The 12,713-nt window shown below is 32.5% G+C and overlaps 1 protein-coding gene across 5 annotated transcripts in view; it reads left to right on the top strand.

Annotated features, from left to right (window-relative positions):
• The window catches only part of Src64b (Tyrosine-protein kinase Src64B), a 37,417-nt gene that overhangs the window by 1,473 nt on the left and 23,231 nt on the right, over positions 1 to 12,713 (top strand). The window contains exon 1 of one of the 5 annotated variants that reach the window (XM_072897189.1): positions 12,128 to 12,374. The exons of the other annotated variants lie outside the window; for them this stretch is intronic. The gene's annotated coding sequence lies outside the window, so the exon portion shown is untranslated. Of the gene's footprint in view, positions 1 to 12,127; positions 12,375 to 12,713 lie in introns of those variants that run through there. 5 annotated transcript variants of the gene reach the window in all.

Here is a 12,713-nt window from a genome sequence, read left to right as displayed (position 1 = left end):
GATTCCATCATTTACATTTGTCTGAGGTTAGCATAACATTCTTGTATTATGATAACCGTAATTTATGTGCATTCAAACTTACATCCCGGCGATAGTTGACGAAACATTTAATCGCGTAAATAGACTATTATAAGTTTGAGACGAGCGTATTCGACATTTGCTTGATTAACTTTCCGATCGATGCTGCAAATTTGCATTGCATATACTAAATATTATTATAACAGAGAGAAAAGAAGCTATACAATCAAAGTAGAATTAAAATTAATATACTGTAAGCAATATTCCCGTTAATATAGAACGGATTTAATATACGACGGAATTATTTATTAAAATCGTAATTGGGAATAAATCTAATATAAATTTGCCACGTTTTTTTTTAATTATGAATTTTATTATTTATTCTGTTGCCAATATCGAGCCGCTCTCCCTTTTTAAGTTCTATTCTGCATGAATAATAAATTTCTAAATAAATGGAAGTTAAATAGAATTGAGAGGCGTTATATTAAAGGACATTAAGCGTGCTGCCCGAACTTTTAGATGCACGGATGGAAATTAAATGTAACGAGCACTCGATCGAGACCGGCTTAAATCTACGTGCAGGTCTGATTTAAGTTTAACCACGGAGCCCTTACAGTCGATTGGCCGACCGCGCGCGCGGCCAACCTCGGCTTAACCTTTAAATCACGTTGGCGGTGAGGTCTCGCTTCCATCGGAAATTGCACGCGTCACCGTGTATCCTTGTGGGATAAATATCGTGCGCGCGCGCGCGAGAGAGAGAGAGAGAGAGAGAGAGAGAAAGAGAGAAAGAGGGAGATATCCTGCGAGATTGGCAACCACGAATTGGTCGTGAATCTCGTAAAAGCTGCGTGGAACTGTAGAGCAATTTTTTAACGCGTTAAACATCTCTCTTGCACAAAATAGAATTTTAATTTTTAAATAAATTTTAATAATTAAATTTAGTTAACTTTATGAAAATTCAATGAAAGATTACATATCGAATGCACAATTTTTGACAAATGCACATACATTATGTTTTAAATATTATTTTATTTTTTATTTATCTTTTTATTTTTTATCATTTGTAAATTTTATTTCGTAATAGCTTTTTATAATTTCTCTCATGTATACAGAATTGAGTGTAATAGGCGTATATTAATTAAATACATATATTCAAATAAATTGCTGGTAATTTTAACAGATTCCGTTTATGATATTCGATATGTTGATACGCTTTACCATACAGTATTACATATCATTCACTATATGGAGCACAGTCAATTAAATTGTCACTTGTGTGTGTTGCATTTATGAAGAAACATTTCTTCTTCCTAATTTTGTATAGTTCCATTATTAGCCGTAATTAGAAATGACAATCGTTATTGTACAATTTATGTTGCAATCGTTCAATGATATTTATACATATACAATAGAGAGAGAGAGAGAGAGAGAGAGAGAGAGAGAGAGAGAGAGAGAGAGACTTCTTTCTTTTTATACAAACGGCTTTGATATATTGGAGCAATTATATTCCATCTTTTTTCAATATGTGAATTTTATTTTTTCTCTTATAAACACGTGAGCTCACTCCGCGTTTATGTAAGTGTAACGAATTATTTAAATTATTAAATTTTAATTTTATTTCAATATTTTATCTCACATATTATTGCTATGCATATACATATTTTGTATTATAGTAAATATTTGTCAAAAATATTATAAACGAAAATCTGTCATGCAAATTAATCAAAGACAGTTAAAATGTTTTACTATAAAAATATTCTTTATTTTCATTATATTTTCAGCATAAATTATGTATATATTTTTTTATTCAATTGTAGATTATTAGATTTAGAAAATTAATCGTGATATAATGTAAATAAAATACTTTTAAAACAATACATTAACGGAGTGAAATGTGTGTAAAATGATAAATGAGAAAAGGTGAAATTTTTTTTTACTTCTTTATTCGCGTACAGCGTTTTCTATAATCACGTTGCCAACTTTCCACGATCACAAATTCATCATTACGCACGGTGATCGGCACGCGCACGTATTATGCTCACGAAGCTTTCACTATTTGCTATGCAACGCGTGTGTTATCGTTCGTATCCGATATCATTGTATCGCGAGGAACATTAATCAGAAGTTGCGTGATGCAGAGATAAATTCGTTTCGTGCTCGAGAGTACGCGGCAATGAAAAGGGAAAGGATTCGACAAAACGCTGATTTTGATCACTTTTGCAATTTTTATTTATGCACAATTAAGCGCAGATTTCTCGAAAAATTTCTTTCTAACGAATAGCACAATGAATAAACTTAGACTAAAAATATTTAAATAAATAAAATATTTTATATTACATATATATGTATATAAAATACAAAAATTTTGAACAAATACTAAAAGTTATGTGTTGAAATAAGTTAAGTTGAAATATTTATGCGTTTATTATTGATTCCATAATATCTTGAAATGGATGAATGAAAAATGGAAGAATAAATCAAAATTTATTCGATGATAGTTTCATGCAAATATGTGAAATATGCGAATGTATTATTCAAACGGTTTCGATATATTGGAGCAATTATTTTCCATCTCTTTTCAATATGCGAGTTTTATTTTTTTCTTTATAAACATGTGCATGATCATTTTGATGCATATATGCAAGTGTAAGAAATCATTTAAATTAATATCTTTAATATTGTTTTTTTAAATTTTATTATATAATGTAGTATGATAACTAAATATATTTAATTTTAACTAAAATTAAAGACCACAATTTTTAGATCGTATAATTACACAAAAACACGACCCTTTGCATTTTTCGTAGGGCGATGCTTGAAATGAAACACCATGGCACAAAACAGCTGTCTGCTGACGCATGAATGGCCGCCTTATAAACCTGACATTTTATGGAAGCAAGTTTTTTTTTCTTTTACGGTTGCCGACGAAAAATAAAATACCTTCTTCTTGCGTCGCGTCTCTCATTTGTACTTTCGTCGCATCATCTGACGAGTATGCGCGAATTTTCTGTTATCACACATTGTATATCATCTGTTTCTGTAATATCTTATTGCGTGCGACAACATCAAATTAGATAAATTTTATTCTAATTTTATAATTATCCGTCAATTGCTTGTCATGTCGTGCGCGTAATTAAAGCTCGATTACAAGATTGCCGTGGCTTTTATTTCATATTTACATTTATCGTACATGCGACTTGACACGATATTAGCATTTGCGATATCTAAGACACGCTGCGAATAAGTCTCTATTAGAAATAAGAGAGAGCAGTTTCTCAAGTTTTTTTTTGTTTCTATTCTGAATCTTATTTTATATTTTTCTATTCTTCCTGTTTAATTTATAATTTACGGTCCATATATTTACCATGTGAATTTATTTTGCAAAACTATTGTTTTTGCATGTGTTTTTTTTTCCCTCCTCTCAATCAATTCATTGAGAAAAGATTTTTCTATTCTACATCATAAATATTCTCACAGCTGTTAATTGAGAAAGTTGAATAATCCACTTAGAAAGTAATCTCATAACATGTTCCGTGTATTTTATATGGCATATTTAATTTTCTGAGCGGACCATGGGGTCCTTTGAGAGTCTTTTGGCCTAATGCATAATTAACATATAATTCTTGGGAACATGGAGTTTATATCGCGATTCATTCGGTATCTCACCATAATCGCCCGTCATGTCGTGCGCGCAATTAAAGACAACATCAGACAAGGCATTTCCATTTCGCAACACGGGGAATTCCGCGTGCCATTGTCGTTGTCGCGGAAACTATTATCAGAGGAAGAAAGAGATATATTCTAAGCGCGCGCGTGCTTAGGTTCGAGCTACCTCTGATAGTCTCGATGCTGAATATAACGAGATAATAGATATCCCACTGGACTGCGTTATTAGCACGCTGTCACTTCAATCCTGATAGTCCCGCTGGGTTCTATTAATACTCCGTGATTAAAACAACCAACATCACTGTATATACCTGTCAAGATAAAAGACGTAAAATATTAGTTCTCTTATTTTTTACAAATATTATTTTTTATAATATTTTTATAATATATTTTTTATATATTTTTATAACATATTGAATATATATCAAAAAATATAAATAATATTCACGCCAGAAAAAAAAGTCATTTTCGAAACTATACGATATGTATAATTTCGTTTGTATCTTTTTTCCAAAATTTTGTATCTATTTCTAATTTCTTTATCTATATATATAAATATATTGATCAATTTTTTATGCATTTTTATTACTTAGCACTTATACTAATTGTATTAAAATTTGAAAAATTATAATTGTGTCGTTGGATTAAATCGATTGTTTTGTTTGAAAGCGTTATATTGTTAATTGAGTTTTAATGTGTACGTTAAGAATACTTGTTACAAATTGTTTATAGCGTCGTAAAATTATCTGTTGAATACGTAATCACTATATTTCAATCAACTTTCTCGAACTACATTTCCTTTCTAAATTTCCGTTACAAGCAATCTTTTAGCGATGATGGGAACTACATCAATTTTCTCGCACGAGAAACGAAATAATTAGGGCGAGCGCAAATTGCCGCGTTAAGTTTTTTTCTTTCGGATTTCCCGTTACTTTAAGTCACGGAAAATCACGATTTGCTGAATGACGTACGGTATACGAGATTGGATTTTTTCTTTCGTTCCTTTTACGAGTTCAAGTGTTGTCAAAGTCCGTACTTTCATGGTCGTTTCTGCATCTCAGAAGGTGATGAGATCCGTTTGCCTTGCCACTTTTATCGTTGCTATTATTGCATGTGTTTGTGTATGTGAGAGTGAAAGAGAGAGAAAAAGAAAGAAAATACTCCTCCTTATGTTCTTTCTCGAGATGCACGCATACACAGACACACACACACAGTAACGAAGGATCCTTACGAGAAAACATAATAGTCACGTAATAACATATGTCACCATACTTTCTTTTCTTTTAGAACACAATTATTTTCTATTACGTATCAAAGACACCTTTGACACAAGAATAAATTGAAAAATTTTGGAGCACAAAATTAACATAATAGAATAAATATTGTGATAGAATAAAAAATATTAGTTACAAAATTGGCTGCTTAACATATAAAAAACATTGTTTAGAATGAAAAAGAATTTAAATTATAATTGTAAAAAATTTAATTTAGTAGTATATTATTGTATATAATTTAAAAAAATTATCATGTTATTATGTAATCATATAATACAAGCTGTAATATAATGTATAAATGTTTAACAAAATTTTTTTTTAATGAAATAAATACAAGAATAATAAAATTTTATATAATAAAAATATCTTAATAATAATTTTTAAATAACTTAAACAAGATTGCTATCGTTTTTCTTATTGATTTTAAAGCAGGAGATTTTGACGATATAAAGGTATAAGGTTTAAATTAACATTCGGATATACACAAAGAAAAAAGAGCGTGCATAGGGGTGCTTCGTGTCACTCGCACAAACCCTAGAATGCGAAATGATTTTATCTGGTTTGCCGGCGAACTCGTGGCGCCATGATATCTGTATACGCGCTGGTCCGTACCCTCGTTAATGATTCAGCGCTAATGCTAACACAATTCGATCAGCATCGACGTGGAAATCGTGCACGCAGCCGCGCCGAGAGCTCAGTCGACTAAACACCGGGGCTTTTATTTTACGATCAATTTGAATATTAACTCGTTAAACCGGTAATTCCATTCTATCCATTGTTTTTGGTGTACAGAATGATCTGAAATTGGTACTGGCATTCGGCATTGTGTAACTGATTTTCATTAAAAAATTTTTTTCACGATTAACACAAGCTTTTCTATCCTTACAATTTTTATACATTTTTTGTTCCTGAAATTCACTTATAGAATTAAAGATGTGTGGTATTTGTTATTAAAACATTTGTTTGAGATATATTCTGAGAGTTATTAATAAAATGGTAATTTAAAGATATAATTACAAATCTCAATTTTATACACTTGTGTAAATATAGTTTTAGATTTTTATTTTTTCAGATTTTCATAAAGTACTTTATAACACATAGTATTTATAGATTTAACAAAGCTAATATGACAGAGTAAATATTTTTTTTACATTTTTTTTTAAACACCTCTTCTTAAAGCAAACTATGTTACGTAAATGTACTTTAGCGCATTAATTCAACATAAAAGAACGAAAGAAAGCAAAGATCTACGATGTTATCTAAAAAGGGTATCTCTCTTCGGATCGCTTGCTACCGTTCTAAATGACGTTGAAAGCCCTGTGATCTTATTTCGGTGCTGTACAACTTCAAAGTGGTTAATGACCCAATTTGGCGAATACTCTATGACATTGTCACGTGGTCCATTACTTTAAGAAAAGTCATATTCATTTTCTTTCGAGCTCAATTTTGCGCGAGGAGATTAATTGTTAATTTATACATTCATATTATAAACACACATATGTAAGAAAATTTATGGATATATACATTTTAATTAATGCGTCTATCGCAAAAACAAATATTTATAAAAATGCAATTCCATATATAAGAAGTATTTTGATAAATTAAAAGATAAATCCAATTCTCTAGCATTTATTATTTTTATTATCCCTTTTGCTGAACGATTATTTATCTTAATTAAATCGTAGAGTATTGTTGTATATTCGTGTTTCAAGGAGTGTATATCGCGATGACCTAATTGCGCATAATCAGAGACATCACTTTGCAAAGGATAGCTTTGTTTATCGCATTAGTTTGAATGCGAGAACATAAACTCCGTGACAACATGGTCTCCGCAACAATGTGCTCATATCCATTCAGTGAATAAATTTAATCCTACAATGTATGATGATATGGATCATTCAGATAGCATTTTAAAAGATAAAAAAAGAAGAGATTACATTTTTTATTTCTCAATTTATTACTATAGGTACTATAATTTTATATTTAAATGATACATTATTTAATTAATAAATCTCTGATAATTAAATTATATATAGATCAGAAACGTTTCACGTGCCATACGTCTTACGTGGTCAATTCGTTCAGTCGCCAAATGAACCGTGCAACACAAGTGTAGATTGGGTTCATAAATTTATATAAACTTCACTTGAGGTACGATGTAATATACCACGTGTTACTTCAGGCGTAGAGAAATGACACATATATGATATACATATGCGAACTGTTAAATGAGTGGCGCGTCTGTTCAATTCTATCCGTTAATTTTTCCATTATCGTTAGGCGAGTAAAATAACACGGAAATGGTTCTCGGAAAAATTCAATTCAATTCCGCCTTCGCACCTCGTGCGCTTCAGGGAGACAAGCTGAGGCTAGAGGTGGCTCTCTGAAGAGCGACGGCGTACCTTCGAAGTGAACAGAGGCTGAAAGGTTATTGCGCTCCCCTCGAGAGAAAGAGAGAGAGAGAGAGAGAGAGAAAGATAAAACAGAAAAAGGAAATAAACGATGAGAGAGTCGGCTGTTCGCCCGGTCGGCAGGCCGGGTGTCAGTCGCCGTGTGTTCATTAAGTATATGCGGTAGAAAGCGTAGCGTTCTCTCTCGTGTATATGCACGCGTGTCCGGGTGAGTTAGGGGGGGGCTCTCCGGACTTTCCGCCTCCCCTTTACCCCTGCTGCTGCCACCCTCTCCCCCTCCCTGCCCCCCCTCTCGTTACCCCCGCGAAACCGTCCCTCTTGGCAACGTCCGCGCGCCACCATCGGGGTGGTTGTACTATTGATTTTTTCGCCCTGTTCCGTTGAATTATCGAGAGTCTCTCTTTTATGTGGGCGATCTCTCGTCGTCGGCAACGTGCGACCCCCCATGACAAAGACGGGGACGCGGTAACGCGGCTGTTATACACGGTGATTCGCGCGATTAATGCGAGAAACGTTTCGAGATCGAAACGTTTAAATGTAATTGTAGGATGAAAACTCGCGTGAAAGAATGCTGGAAACTCGATAATTTTCATTTGTGAATGAATTCGAGCGAAATGTTTAAAATATCAATAGACGGCACTTTATTGGGTGTTTATTTACTTTTAAATGGACTTTGTCTCTTAACAGAATTAAAACTTTAATTTCAAGTCTAATTACCGAGACATTTCACTTTAGAAAACTTAAAGAGTTTTTGTATAATAAATTGTGACGTCAGTATAATCTCTTATAAGAAGTTCAGAACCCTTATACGGGCGATGTAGGTCTGTTGTATTATATAGCCCATATTTCACACAAATCTAAATTAGAATTTATTTCTACATTTAATTATTTACATTTGAAATTAATATTGAAATTCTATTCATTAATCGTATTAAATCACATTTATTTATATTATTGTATGTGACGCATCTAATATATTTATTAATATATTTATTTATTTTTTTTTATAAAAGATGACTTTGTTTATGAATTGGGAAAATTATCTGTTCTGGTTGTTTAGTATGATTGTGCGAATCACCCTGTATACGCAACGCGATGCGTTGTTAAATGCGGTGCGTCGGACGCGTTTGAAACAATGCGGAGAGAATAAATCTGCCGAATGATTGGAATTATAAGGGGAGATTGCTTCCCCTATATCGGCTTTCTCTATTCATTCGTTGTTTCCCCGATTTTAACCCGTAACGAGGTACGGTGCGTGTTGCGTTCGCGAAATAATGAACGCGTACGAAATGATCACAGGTTTCACGGAGAAAAAGGAAGATTGAAAGAGAGAAGGAAGCGCTATTAAATTGCTGTTCCTTCGGGGATATTGTATATAATCTTGACTTTTTCATATCAATTTAAAATATTAATCACATACTTTTAATGAGCTCTTTTTATTTTATTTTTTATCAGGGGGACAAATTAAATATTTATTATGTGACAATTAATGTTTTGGGCAATCAACTTTTCGATTGTACAATATATAAATATATAGGATATATTTCACGTCACGATGTGTAAATTAGAAATTTTTTTAACGTCTAAATAATGATATATTACTATAAAAAGCTGTAAAAAGTACTTTCTTACAAAATAACTTTGTATAATGACGCAAAGAGAGTTTTATAATCGTGTTGCAAAATCTCTCGGATCCCGGAATTCTCAATCCTTTCACGCGAAAATTCTTGATTATAATCGGGCGAGCGTAAGCTCGGAATTCGCCAACTTCCAGCGCTCGCACGCGACAATCGAGAACAGTAATCGTAACGAAAGCGACGCGTAAAAGTGAAAAGCCGAGATGAAGTTTAATCAGCATTCGTTGGTGAACAAAAAGGTGCAGAACGACGGGGCCACTTTCCAACTGTTAATGATGTAGCATTGTAACGCGTCGCGGAGTTTCCGCGCGGTGGGGTATTTGCATTGCGTTTGGATCAAGAGCGAAATGAGGATTTGGTTGCGACAGTTGAATAAAGCAAGTCGGGCTTAGCGATAATCCGTTATTCCTTTTTGCATCTTTAATATAAATAGAGAAAAAAAAATTCGCTTAAAGTTAGCTTAAAGTGACTCTTGTTGGCGCGCAACAACATTCTCCAAGTCCATAATTTATACGTCCGTACTTCTATTCGCTTTAGAAGCGTTTTTTATATTTAAAGTAAACTTCTTTCTTTCTCTCTCTCTCTCTCTCTCTATCTTTCTTATAAATTATGCACTTATTTCTTCTCGAGAAGATTTTAAACACCATCTTGTAACTGTTATGTTCTACGTTATCTCTAATGTAAAGTAATGTAGAGGAGTTATGCAAAACAAAACAAAAAAAAAAAAAACACCCAAGATATAAAATTATTAAAGTGTAAAATGTATAATTTACGAACTTTAGTCCAGTCTCTTTACACTGAGAGAGATTCATTTACTCACAGAACAGATTAGCTACGTAAGGCGTGTGGCATGTGAAATACTTTTTTTTTCTCTCTCTATCCTCCGTTTTATCGCTTTTTCTCTCTCTTTCGTATACGAGTCAAAAATGCGTAAACGGAACTGGGACGTTACTCGACAATGCGAAGGACTCATCGGTATTCAGTGCGCTTAGGCGCTCTTCACGAACTTAAGAGGCCTTATGTGAGCCTCGCGTTCATCGAACCGTGCCGTGGTGACCTAGTATCGAATCTTAGACGTTGTGATTCGACATACATCTTACTTAAGAAAAGTCACGCGTTGCTGTCATTTAAGAAAATTTTTAAAGTTTGAACAAAGAACAAAAAATTGAAATAAAGCTTGTTTTTATTAATATTTATATTTATATATAAAATATTAATAGTATTTATGTTTATAGAATTTTTTTATTTATTAAAAAAAGTTGTAAAATTGTTAAAAAAGAAATCTGATAATTAATGCTTTGATACACATGTAGCACAATAAAGTAATCAAAAAAATATGCCAAAGAGATTTCTATCTATCAGAAATTTATATGCACTTGTTATGCAACAAAAACTGGCATAGTTTCTATGAATTTATTTTTAAATATTTTGTACATGTGAAAAAATATATTTTAAACCACAATTATCCGATTTATAGTATTACGAATAAATTGAAAAATTATTTTCGTATATTTTTTTATAACACTGAAATCCAAAGCAAAATCATGCTGTTTCTTTTTTCTTTTTTTTTTTTTTTTTTTTGTTATATACAATATAAAGAATAAAATTGTAATTTACAAATTTATTTTATACGCTGTATATATTTTTACATTTCTAAAATTTGTTTTTTCTTGTATCTTTTTATAGATATCTGTTCCTTTCTTGAGATACTATTTTTTCTCTATCTATTTTTTTTTCTACATTCTATTTTAGTTTTCATGTACAGAAGTTTTTTAAAAAATACCGTAGCTGATGATATTTAACATAGAGCAGGTCACATTAGCAAGTCTAAACTATCGGAATTCCTCCAATCGTTATTGACTTTGTTATTGACTGCGGCAAGTGTTTGTGGCTTTTCTTTTTCATGCGCATACAAATTTAAGCGTATAAAGTAACTCATTCTTAAGACAAGCACAAGTTATATTGAAAAAATATTCGGATCGATATCCTATCTTCTTGTAGATTGACGCACTCGAGTGTGAAAGAAACAAGGGGGAGAAAGAACGGCTCAATTTTATCGGCCGCGTGGCCAATAATTTCTTCGCCGTCGAGACGGCGGTTTCAGCAGCAGACGCGAGTCAGCTGGCGATCTTTCATTCGCTCGACGCTTCACGCTGTCTGCCCTTTTTTTCTCTGTTTTCATCCTTACATTGAATAACTAGCGTTTTCAGGTCTCCTTCAATGGGACGATTTTTTTCCACGAAATAATTTTTACCAGAACCTTGAGTAACTTTGAATAACATGTTTCATTTTTATATTGGATATACTTTTAAGAAGATGAGAAAGAAATTTTATTTTGTCAGATATTTATTGTTTTGCGAATTAACTTGAATTCTTAATAGGATGCGAAATCCCATAGATCTCGAAATTTGAGATTGCTGCTCTAAATCTTATTTATATGGAAAATAAATTAACTAATTAAATGTATATATTGGTTGCAATAATTTTGTTTCGATTTTTGGGTCCTAGATATCTTAATAATCAATAAAACTAATACTTTATTTATGTATACAGCGTATAAAATAAATTTGTAAATTACAATTTTATTCTTTATATTGTATATAAAAAAATCATCCGAGAAAAGAAACCTAAATAGAAACAAGAGAATTTTGAAAGAGACCTTTTAGCATCAATTATATCCACTTTTTCTATATCATTAGTTAAGGATTAAGTTGAACCCTTGTCACTGAGTGAATTATAAGATTGTAGGCATCAATTCAATATAGATAATCAGAGCTAATCAAATTTCAGAGAGATATAGTGTACATTCCAGAAGATATGCTATCAATGTCGCTTAGATACTGATAGAAATACAAGTGCGAGTCTCAGAGTCTTAGAGAATGTAACAGAGATAGTCATATTTACAATCAGTCTTATTTATAGTTGGTTAAATAAATAAGATGAAGCAGACGGATGTGGATGATAAAATATCAATACAACATAATGTAATCAGGTTTTTGTTATTTTCAATGAAGAGTATTTTTAGGAGAGGTTTGTTGATATATTATATCTTGTGGACATTGTTCAGAGGAGCATTACCGTGGAGAGAGGGGGACGAGAGGGGGGGGGGCGATAATGTAATAATACTTTGTGGTTCTCGGCGCGCAGGACCACAAAGTATTACTACATTATTCCTCGAGATGTCTTGAGAGCGAGGCGACAAAGGATAAGGATTCGGTCGAGATGCGTTCATAAAACGCGCGTGGGCACGGGAATAAATAAAACATAAGCCAATACTTCTCAAAAGGAACACGCACGCGCTTTCTACGAGTCATCGCCCGGCATGGGTGACAGCGTCGACAGAGCGTAGATGACACGAAAAGTACTCCGTGAGTATCAAAAACGCATACCGCGAAAGAGGACAAGTGACGTCTCGCGAGATGCGTGCCGGCAATCGAATTTTTTTTTTCGTGGTATTTCGAAGAGATTTACCGCTTCTTATATTAATATTCCATTAAAAACATATCTACTTCAGGTAATACGTGTAGCTGTAGATGTGATAGACCCTTGTGTTCACATATTTCGTTTAATTAAATTTAAATCAATATTTTTTATATAATTTTATAATATTTAAAGGCAATTTAAATAAACACAATTAATTTAAAATAGCGTTGTAATATACATTTTAGATGTCAGGGGATTTCACGAATTTAATTGAATATTTCACT

This window comes from Anoplolepis gracilipes, chromosome 8, assembly GCF_047496725.1.
Source record: "Anoplolepis gracilipes chromosome 8, ASM4749672v1, whole genome shotgun sequence".
NCBI classification, from domain to species: domain Eukaryota; kingdom Metazoa; phylum Arthropoda; class Insecta; order Hymenoptera; family Formicidae; genus Anoplolepis; species Anoplolepis gracilipes.
Note: the sequence above shows the minus strand (reverse complement) of the source record. Positions and strands in the feature narration are given on the sequence as shown.